This window comes from Urocitellus parryii, chromosome 1 (genome assembly GCF_045843805.1).
Source record: "Urocitellus parryii isolate mUroPar1 chromosome 1, mUroPar1.hap1, whole genome shotgun sequence".
In the NCBI taxonomy this organism is placed as follows: Eukaryota; Metazoa; Chordata; class Mammalia; order Rodentia; family Sciuridae; genus Urocitellus; species Urocitellus parryii.
The window spans coordinates 241,565,516-241,577,530 of record NC_135531.1 but is presented as its reverse complement, the minus strand read 5'-3'; the positions used below and the strand labels follow the sequence as shown (position 1 = coordinate 241,577,530).

Sequence of the window (12,015 nt, the reverse complement as noted above, 5' to 3'; positions counted from 1 at the left end):
AGAGCCACGCCTTGACAGTGGGAAGCTGGTGTTTCCCCTTCTTTTTCATCCTCCTGTTTCAAGCACTGGTGACCCAAGTTTCCCCTCCTCCCAATCCGCTCCCACACCCATACCTAACCAACAGGGTCCTCCCTTCCACACTGCCCTGTAAGCTTGTCAGTCTCTACAGTGGGCTCAGACAACAGACAATTCAGTATCAGAGTCACAGTTCTCCCTGGGAGATGTGAACAACATCATTTCATATTATACCTAATGTACTGCAATACCGGAATTTAAGCCTAGAATTTAAATGTACTTTTCAAAGGAAAGTAGGTTTAATGTCAAATTTACATGTAATGTGAAATTTAAAAATTCTTTCTGAGAGATCAGTGCAGTATTTTAACAGACACAAGCAAACCAGAACACTATTTATCTTCCTTTCTCCTTCAAACTTAAATTCCTGGCAATGCAAGGTAGAATTTGGTCTAGTTCATTCTGTACAAGGCCTAGCAGAATGTCACAAGCGAGCCACCTACCAGGAAGCTCATCCTGGCAGCTCCACTTTCCATTGTTTCAACACCATAAAGATAGTAGGATGGGGAAAGAAGCAATAAACATATGCTTGATGAAGTTTTTGAAAAGCAAAAGAAAGAAGAGGAGGGTGGGGGGGGGCTCAACTCCAACTTGCCCACCTCGCAGAGCAGGTTTACCAACAAGTCTTTCCACTATTGCCACCACTGGGATTCTAGGAAATGGAAATTAAACAAAATAGAAAACAAAGAAACTGTAGAAAAGTTCTGCTGAATTTTTGGAGCCTGGGTAACAATGATTTTTTGTTAGAGTCCCCCAAACCTGAAGAACACAACATGCTTCCATCCTATGAGAACATATTCTTGGCAAGAGCAGACAAGACTGCTGTTGTAAGGCAAAGTTTGTTCCCATGCAATGTTTTGCATTTACTTCTGACATTCTGTCATTAGGAACCATGAAAACAGAGAATGACCCCAAGTTTCCTAATCGATTGCATTTAATGAGACATTTCTGAAAAATGAATGGTCCCCTCACATTCCAACCCTCCTGGACAGGTAGATGGGAGATGCTTAAGGCAGAGTAACCATCTTAATAGCTTCTGAAACATCAGATTCAGTTACACTGGTAGATATTAAAGGAACATTAGCTATTCCTTTAATATCTATTGACTAAAAGATGAGCCTTTTTAAAAAAAATTTTTTTCAGTTGTAGATGGACATAATACCTTTATTTTATTTATTTATTTTTATGTGGTGCTGAGAATTGAACTCAATGCCTCATGGGGTGCTAAGCAAGCACACTACCACTGAGGTACACTCCCAGCCTCAAGACAAGACCTTTTAAGTTAAAAAAAGGACTTGAATCCTTCCCCTTTTGTTTAAAAAAAAAAAGTAATTTTTTTGATTGTAGTCATTTTTAAAATCTATAGATTTTATGTTAGCAGAGAAACCGATTACCGACTTGCTATTTAAAACCAAACCTCACAATGGCTAAATTCTTAATAAAAATCTGCCTCTGTGGCATTCTTGCATACAGAACAAACTCGGCTGCCTCAAAAACAAACTCAAAAGCCATGTGATAAGGTCCAGGTTTCTTTCTATTATTTGTGACTTTTATACATAATAAATTATGTGCTCCTCCCCACAGCTGTTCCCCTACCACCTAGAATAGGATTTGGTCCATTGATGATGTCTAATAACTATTGGTTAACTGAACGACTGATTTGCACCAGCACAGTCATTATTAAGAAAATCAGTGGTTCAAGGCACTGACTCTCATATAATTATTCTTATGTTGGAATATCAAATCAAATTCACTATATACAGCGCCCATTATTTTATGAAGCCTGTATGTTCTGTGTTGCCCTTCAACAAATCCTTAAACTATATCCTTTCCTCTGGAGTTTCCTTTCCTACTGTGGTAGACTATTTGTAAAAATGTCCAGAAAAATGCCTTCCATCCCCATATGCATGCTCCCTACAAATCATGACTTTGTCACTCTTTCTATTAGGTTGTAGAATTTATTTGCTCACTCTTTGAATCTGGGCTTGTCCATGTGACTTGATTTGATCAAACAAACATTAAACCAATGAGACCCAAGCAGAGGCTTGAAGCACAGCTGTGTAGTAGAGTATGCCCCTGCCCCTTGGTTTTGATAATCTTGGCTAGAAGCCAATGATGTGAATGAGCTTGACCTTTCCTGCCAGAGGACAGGTGGAGAGCCAAGGCACCCTGCCCTCAGCCTGCCAGCTCATGAGGCCCTCCTAAACCATCTTGCCCCAGTGGGGCTACCAGATACCAAAAGTCAATAAGGTGATCCCAGAAGAGACCAGCAGAAGTCATAATTCTCTGGGTAAATTTTTGCAGTACATTAGGTATAATATGAAATTTACCCAGAGAATTATGAGCAAATAATTAGTTGTTGTTTAAGGCCATTAATTTCTGAGACTTATTTGTTACGTAGTAACAATAACTGATAACACCTGCAAGGCTCAACAAACCAAAAAAGGGCCAAGCAGGACAAGCCTTATCAATCCAAATAAGCAAACGTTAAAACAAACTGCACTCTCTCTCCATTCCACTCCCTGTGTATGGTCCAGGTATGTAACTTCTAGCTTGAACTCCCAGGACACCTGTTCTTCCTCTTTATGGGTTTCCTCTTTGAGAGTTCCACTTGCATGAGCTAAAATTTAAATATTCCCATGTGTGTCCATAGAAGAATTCAAACATTCACAGTCACAACCGTCCTTCCTCTAAGACACAGAAAGACATTCCTGAGAGTGATGGGCTGGGTGGGGGTTAAAGTCCACTGCAGTTTTAGGCAGCCACATTGAAGGAACTGAAGTACCAGATTAAATCTTTTCAGGGATCAGAATAATAGTGAGTGACAGTTCATTTCTATATCAATAAACATCTGGACTTATAAATTATATCACTGGTATTTTCTTACTGCACCATGCTCTAAAAAGGACAGTAAACAGATTTCTGATTAAGTACCCAGCCTGTCACCTCCATGCTCCTGAACCTCAGCACCAGTAGCCCTCAGGAGTGACCATACCCCAAAACATGACCATGACCATCCCACTGCCCTGTGGGACCAGCCTCTAACATCTAGGATCAGGGAAGGGGAAAAAGGGAAGGTGAGAGAAAGAAGAAAAGGAAAAGTCCTATCTCTCCATAAAAGGCACGTTCAATAGCAGGTTGTTTTTCACTTCTCAAGGGCAGACATTAAATCCAGAACGTACAAACATTCCTAAGTCAAAACCATCTCCATCTTCATATTTCAAGGATCTCTAGCCCTCCAAACAGACGCCCTCTGAATAACCAAACAATACTTGAGTTTTCCCACTATGATTAGTACAAGTGACGTCTTTCCTGGAGGACCTTCAACCCAGCAACTCTCCCCCTAGAGAGCACAATTCAGACCTAAAAGAAAGACCCGGAGCACTCAAAATTTGTAACCTAAAGGCCTGCGTGGAATTCTGTAAGAGAGTTCTTCCAAACTCAGTCTGCAGAAGCTCTGTATCAAGGGGCTCAGGAAGGCCTGTGTATTTTATAATGAGTTCCCAGATAAACCAATGCATCACCAGGATTGAAAACCAATGCTCTAACCTTTAGTACTCCCAGGACCAGCTTTTGCTGGTCTTTCAATTGTGCCTCTCTTAACCCATTTCCTATCTCACCTTCCCCTTTAAGTATCCTCAGATAATTAACTCTGAAAACATTTTGAAAAGAAAAGAAAAACCCTTCTAGTCCTACTTCCATTTCAGCCACATTTCTAATTGGTACATGGTATCTCAGCACATGACAGGAAAAGAGCAGTTCATGTATAGACTGGGAGACCAAAATGTACCACCCTATAGCAGTGTATTTCAAATGTTTGATGATGACTCATTGCAAGACACAAAATTTGGGAGCTGGGGTTGTGGCTCAGTGATAGAGTACTCACCTAGCACATGTGAGGCACAGATTCAAACCTCAACACCACATAAAAATAAATAAATAAAAATAATAGAAGATGGAGTTTAAAAAAAAAAGGAAATTTTCATCACAACCAAGTATGTGTGTATGTACCTAATGATACAGACACACACAACTCTATATGAGATAAAAACTTCACAAAACCCAAATACCCTTAATATATGCAATGCAATGACTTTTTCTGTTGTTGTTTAATTCTATTCATTACAACATTTTTTTCAAACTGCTGGTCCTAACCCACTAAATGGTTTCCATGAGCCACTAATGGAATGAAACTTGCAGTTTAAAAAATAGTGCTGCAAGAATATTCCCCTTAACCTTTCTTTTAGTTACTGATTCCCTTGAAATACCAACAAAAGCCATGAATCTTCTCTTTAAAAAAAAAGCACACTCGTATAACCTGCATGTCAAGTTCGCACACAGTTGATAAACAGGTTAAGAATTCCCACCTCAAGGGAAGAAACAAAAGTCACTGATAGAAAAGGGAGAGATGTCAAAAAAGAAAGAAAAGAAAAGAATTGATCATGATAATTCTAAAACCATGAAATGTTCACAGTAAGTAAGACCCAAATGCCAGGCTCTGCCAGCCCTGAGAGTGTGTTATCACACTGAATCAGAACAGTATTCAGATTCAACAGCCAAAGGGAAAGAAAGTAGCCTGGTTTTGACTACAAGGATATATACGTTTTGGAATGACATCTAACCAAAAACTTAAAAAGTGAAGCGCAGCTTTAACATTTTGAGTCTCAATAACATGGAACAGTTCTCCATAAGGCCACATAAATAAAACAAGTACACACAGAGAAGTCAGAGTGGTGTCACATCTCTGGGAATGGGAGCTCTGTCTGCTTCCTGACTGTCATATCCTGAATCGCTTTCCTCTGCCATGCCCTTCTGCTTGATGTTCTGCCTCACCTTGGGCCCATAGCAAAAGAGTCAGCCATCTATGCACTGAGACCTCTGAAACCACAAGCCCCGAATAAACTTTCCCTTCTCTAAATTGCTTTTATCAGGTCTTTGGGTCATAGTAACTAAAAAGCTGACTTAGTCTTCAACCTTCAAGAAACCAGAACCCCTGAGGGATGATGAAATTCTCAGACCTCCAGGAAGGGGTAAAAAGAAAACAGGAAACAATCTTCTAGTGCAGAGGAAACTTTCCATCTCAAAAGAAAAGATTCCATCATAATCATCCCTTAACATCAGAGAAGGAAATCAGGAAAGAGGCAACAAAACAGGCAATTTACCTACATACCTTGCGTAGTAAAAGAAGGTATGGGAGTCCCTTAAGTCTGAATCTCTAAATCATGCTACTTTCACCTCTGTAATAATAACAGCTCAAATGCAGGATGTCTCAGATCTTAGGAAAAAATTACCCATCACATAGCTGCACAATCAAACTGATCCCTAGACGGAGTTTGGGCTACAACCATTTAACAAGCAAGTAACAAACTTATTAACAGCTCATTTTATGAAAACATCATGTTAGACATAATGAGAAATAAAAGAATGTCCCGTGGTCTGTGCACCTGAGGGGTTCACAACATACCTTAACAGATGAGTCTTTTAGACAGAAAAACAAAGTCTAAAAATTAACTACTCTGGCCACTGCAGCAGATGAAAAAGGAATTAAGTGATTCTTGCTAAATGAGTCATGAGTCTTCTTATCTTACTGTCTAAATGAATGCTCTGGGTTTAAATGAAGGGCAGGCCCCTATGAACTGCAGGAGCCCCTGAGGGCTCTAGGGAAGGCAGGGAACCCAAGTAGATCTTGAAACCTATCAGCAAAGTACAAGAAAAATGGGGCTCAAAAGTGAGTATGAGCTCAGCTCTAACATGATACAGATAACACAAGGTTTCCCCAAAGAGTGGCACATGAGATTTTAGGTTTAAGGTGACAGTTGAAACACCTCCTTTTTCTTTTCTTTTCTTTTTTTTTTTTCTTTTTAAATTTTGCTAACATTGTCTGTTTCAAATTTATTTTTTAAGGTATGAACTGCCAGGGACTCAAACAGATAGATGTACACCCATGATCACATCAGCATTATTCACAATAGGCACGAGAGACCCAAATGCTCATCAACAGAAGAATGGAAAAACAAAATGTGGATGATACATACAATGGAACATTATTCAGTCTTAAAAAGGAAGGAAATTCTGACACCTACTACAAATGGATTAACACATGGACAGAGGCACAAAGGCCAACCCAAATACATTACAGGGACAGGAAATTGAACAGCTTCAGCCATCCTGTGAGTAATTAAGACTGGGATCAGATCACCAGCACTTTAAAGAAAATAAAAAACAAATAATTTTTTTAAAAAAGACTGGGGCCAGATTGTAGCAAGTCTGATTTCAAGGGGAGAAGTGTAAGAGCAGTTTTGAAGTGAAAAATCAGTGTATGATGAGGGGTCAGATGGTGACACTGGCTGAATTTGAACCAGACCACCCTGACTTAAGTATTTGAATTTCTAACTCAGATTCTACGTCACACCCTATTAGTTATGCTTCTCATCTATCTGGAATAGTGTATAAACTATGGCTCCATATTATCCAGCAAGTTTTTTAGTTTTGTGTGAAGCTGGACCCATTATTTAACTTCTCCACACCCCTATGTCTTTCCTTATCTGTTCAGAAATAATGACATTAATTCCTCCCTCATCCAACTCCGAGGGCGGAAAGAGACTGTGTCGAAGCACTAAACACCACGCATTCGCTAATCACAGCCTATTACAATTACATAAATTCAGGTTGGCTTTCCTAGAATCTATTGGCCACAGCGAAACAGTCAAGTCAGGAACTCGAATACCTATACAAAAAAAATGTTAATATGTCTACTAAACTCATTAATAAGTCTAACCTACAATGCCAAAGTCTCAAAGACTCTTATAAAACAGTGTTGGTGTATAGGAAACTGATGGTCAGATGAGCACATGAGCTATGTCTTAATGAAACTAATATCAGAATTCTAGAATACCAAGAAAATAAGTATGTGAGACAAGCTGGTAGGAATCTTGGGCAATGACAACAAACTAGCTTCTTCATGGTGAGGAATCTACCCTTTTCTGGGGACTCGGATCCTGGGAATTTGATCACAAGACATGAAAATCAAATTTGGGGGTATAGTTCAGTTGGTAGAGTGCTTCCCTCACAATCACAAGGCCCTGGGTTCAATAATCCCCAGCACCACACACACACACCCCAAAAAAAAAACAACTTATATACTGCAGTATATCTGTGAGACTTCCCAAATTCCCTTGAAGTGGGCATTTGTCTTTTGGTTTAAGATATAGTATGATCTACCAAAGCACTTTGGTTGTTTTTACACAGTTCAAAATTGTCCAAAATGGCCTAGATGAAAATTATAAGGTCAATAACAGATTTAAGTATCTTTCTGAGACTTATAATTTAAAAAATTGTAATTTAGTGTGAACACTGACTTCTCTGGCCTCATAAGCACATTTGTGAGCTGAAACTGGAGGTACCGGAATGAAATGAATCACCCTTACAATGAGCAGAGTTTCATCCAAAGCTCTACTTCAAAGTTTGTGATGCCAGGAAACAGAACTGTGAAAGAAACAGTTCTTTCACCTGCTGGGCACAGAGATGCACACCTAGGAACCCTTGAAACCTATCAGCAAGGTACAAGAAAAGTGGGGCTCAAGAGTGAGTATGAGCTCAGCTCTAACATCAATGTGCCTTGTCCCCTGTATGTGCTCCTGCTGCTTTCGCCAGCTGGTCTTCTCACCTACTTCACAGCCAGTCTAATTCGAAGAGTCTAACTTATAGTCTGCTGGTGCATGGCCCATCATGGCTCTCCTGATGTCATCACTGCCAGCATCTTGCTTCTGTGGACATTTTATTTTTCCAGTATTTCTCTGGAGAAAGAATCTATCCCTGTTCATCTTTTTATCCAGGTTGTGCCTTCAATCACTGGCCTCAGATCAGAAACCCATGAATAGACCAAGAGGTCTTGCAAACCGTGGCTGCAAAAGACATCACCAGGCACTGTGGTCTAGTCTAAGATAGGCCTACACTACCATCATATTATAATCTTTTCTTCCTGGGCTTCCAGTCATTTCAGACTATAAATTAAAGGACTATATATGAGCTCGATGCCACACTGAAATGTCAGCTAAAAATATTTCCCCGGGCAGTCTTTATTTTAGAGCAGGATAATATAACACTGGCTATATCTTTACTGAGACAAACTCTGTAATGAGACAAATATTTTCCATACATATACCCTTCTCCAGACATAATACAGCTCTTTACTAAAGTACTGAGTGATCCTGGTTTTAGATATATTACTTGCTACCAGTCTGAAAAAATGTGGTTAACTGAGAGCAGCAACACAATAAAAATGAAATCTGTATAATGATTAACAGAAAAGAAGGGAGAGTAGGAGGCCCAGAGGGAAAGGAAGAAAGAGAAAGGCTCTTGCTATGGTTTACTAGTGGTGTGGTTATCCCCTGGTGCTGGAAGCCTGGTCTAGGTTGTGGCAGTGTTGAGATGGTAGAAATTAAGAGACAGGCTCAGAAGGAAGTACTCAGGTCATTGGGGGCATCACCCTTAGAAGAAATGTAGGTTAGCTCCTTTTGAGAGAGGGCTGTCATAAAATGAGCGACTCTGGCCCATGAATCGCTGTTTTCCTGCTCACAATATGATTTCTTCTGTGTACAGCCATGATGTCCCCTTCTGTTTCTCTGCCATACTGGGATACAGTCAGGAGACCCTCACCAGGACACCAGCAGCATGCTGTTTGGACCCTCCAGCCATCAGAATCATGAACCAAATAAATCTCTTTACTCACTTTATAAATACCCGGCCTCAGGTACTGTTAGCAACAGAAAATGGGCTAAGACAAATCTAACAAAAGGAAATCTCCATGTCTAAAACCTTAGAGAAAACCCATTGTGGTTTTCCAAGCTTTTTAGACAGTCATAGCACCTATAACATACACCACTCCTACTATGTGTCAGGCCTTGGACTAAGACGCCCCTTCATCTCCACCACGACTCCACAGGTCAGCATCACAACACCTATTTTACAGATGAGACAACTTCAGCAACTTACAGTGGTCCCAGTGGCTGGGAGTGGCCAACATGCAAACCTAACTCTCTCAGCCCAAAGCCCAGGCCTCTCCCAAGATGCCACATGATGGCTCACCCTCCACCTTCTCCAAAGCACAGTTTAATAGACAAAATATCTTCTCTTTAAAAGTCAAGATTACCATCAGGCTTGGTGGCATACCCCTGTAATCCGAGTGACTCGGGAGGCTGAGGCAGGAGGATCATGAGTTCAAAGCCAGCCTCAGCAATGGCGAGGCACTAAGCAACTCAGTGAGATCCTAGCTCTAAATAAAATACAAAATAGTGCTGGGGATGTGGCTCAGTGGTCCAGGGCCCCTGAGTTCAAACACCGGTACCCAAAAGCAAAAAAAAGTACAGATAGCTGAAACAGATGCATACAAATGTATGGAGTGGACAGTTAAACCAGCCACAAAACTGGCTACATACTTCTTGGATGAATGGCTACCTCTTCCTCCTCTACCTTGCGCACTCATTAAGGTAAAGGACCATGTGCCCTTCATCACAGTGACTGGGATAAAAATATTCTTCTTCCAAGATCTTCTCCCACCTTCCCAAGGGGCTGGGGGTGGGGGATGATCCTTCTAGTTGCTAACACTGTCTTTTGACTTTATAAGCCAGCATCATGTAATGATCCTCTGTAACTTGAGAACCAAACATACTTGTTCCATGTCACTACACTGTTAAGGGCTAACTCAACACAAGGCAGGAATCCTGAATGTCACCTCCAATATTCATCCAGGTCATTTAGAGGCTGCCTTGTTCCAAAGCTAATACATTGTTCAATATAGTACCCAATTATTTAGACAACTGAAAAGATTTTCATATTAGTGATGTCAAGTCAACAGGACTATCATCAAAAACACGAACTCTGCAATCAGACTTCCTGGGTATAAATCCTAGCTCCACCTCCTACTTACTGTGTAACCTTGGGGCAAGTTTCTTAGCCTCTCTGAGCCTAAGTTTTCTCATATATAAAATTAAGATAATTTTTAAAACTATAGCACTCTATGAGAAATAAATTAACCAAAACATGTAAAGGGCTCAAAAGACCATCTGGTACCAGCAAAGGCATATTAAATGTTTATTGTTATCCTTTATCATTTTACCAATGAGAAACCAGTTTCCAAGGAGTTTAGAGACAGTCCCCAAGTCTCAAAGATAACAGATGGCAGCACCAGAACTAGAGTTGCTCCTCCCCACTATTTCCAACAAAAGACACTTCTATAGCTGATGTGAGGGCTTTATTTCCTCCAGATTGAACTTCAGGTATGGCTTCAACCAGAATATTTAAATTAACATAATATAAATATTACACAAATCTTTCACATACTCTATAGGGCTTGCAAGATGAAAGAACTAAGGTTGGTAAATAACCAATAAATGCATATCAACTTAAATTCTAAGAGGAAGAAAATTTCCAGTCACCAAAGATTGATGAGAAAGCCTGCCTGAGTTGAAACTGAGAAGTTATTATCAAAAATGACTGTTATTAAAAAAGTGTCCAGGAGATGGATTGTGCAAAGAAATTAGACACAATATTTCTCTTTGAATTCCCAATTTACTGTTTTCTACCAGCTCTATCTAGCCTTGTAATGTTGTGTCTCCATCCCAAACACCAAAGCCATATTCATGAAAACACACACGGTTTGTTCTCCTGTGTGCTTGGGTCTACCTCTTCAAGGAGCTGAGTGCTGCTAGTGGCATTGGGATCCCACACAGTCACACCTAGGCACTTCATGACAATGAGTCCTACAGATCTCCTTTCTTCCCTGCTGGGTCTAGGTAGGAATGGAGGTAGCATTAAAGGCTGCGCTTATTTCACTCAAACCTTGCTGGATCTAGATTCTCTGCAGAAAGAAAACCTCCTCCTACTTCCAACTGTAAAACAGGAAAATTAGTCTTTAATCAAACAAATATAATGTGGAAGATCACCCCCCCATACTCTATGTACCACTGTTACTTCTGGGAATGGGACGAGAGTACGATTGGAAGAAAATTCATTTTCATGCAATGTATGCCTGCAACATTTGAAATTTTTTTCAAAAGGCTTTGTCACTTTTCTAATTTTTCCCCCCCCAAAAGACTTCTTAAGAGCTAGGGCTGGGGCTCAGCAGTGGTGCACTTGCCTGGCATGTGTGAGGCACTAGGTTCAATTCTCAGCACTGTGTAGAAATAAATAAAGGTCTACCAACAACTAAAACAATATGGAAAAAATAAAGACTTCTTAAAAGGAAATTTTAAAATGAAAAAAAAAAAAAAAAAAGCTTGGAGAACATTTTGGGTAGCTGGAATAACACTCAGAAAGACTTTGAAATCCGGCTCTGATCTCTACCAATAACCTCATGAGCTTAGAAAAGATCTGAATCTCAGATGGAAAACTGCAGCCCTAGCCAACACCTTCATGAGTCTGATAAGATGTTGTACAGAGAAACCAGTATACTGTCACTAAAATTTGTGGCAATTTGCTTTGCATGGGGAAAATAATCCATTTATACCAAACATAAATATTTAAATATTCCCAGGAATGTGGATGTTAAACTGATACAGATTACCATGTATAAAATGAAAAGTACTTTTGAAATTTCAAATAAATATATAAATGCTAACCAGTAGTATAAAGTATATAAAGTACTTATATTTGAGTATCTTTCATAAATGTGCCTGGTCCTAGTCTCAGGGGGATTCTAATTCTAGCACTGACTTCTAAAAACTAAGACAACTTTTACCAGACTTTCAAAGCAGACACTCTCACAAGGACAATTCGTTTGACACAAGCTCCTAAAATTGGGCTAATTCAGACAACACATCTGATGATCCTCAACCTGACAATTCAGACAGAAAACAAACTAAATTTATTGGTGGGCACCAAAAATACTTCTTGTCAAGGAGCAGACACCTTGGTTCTTCAGTTTCCAAATTTGCCCTGGGCCTT

General features: G+C 39.9%; 1 protein-coding gene across 3 annotated transcripts in view; it reads right to left on the bottom strand.

Annotated features, from left to right (window-relative positions):
• The window catches only part of Myo1b (myosin IB), a 168,684-nt gene that overhangs the window by 118,842 nt on the left and 37,827 nt on the right, over positions 1 to 12,015 (bottom strand). The gene's annotated exons all lie outside the window — the stretch shown is intronic.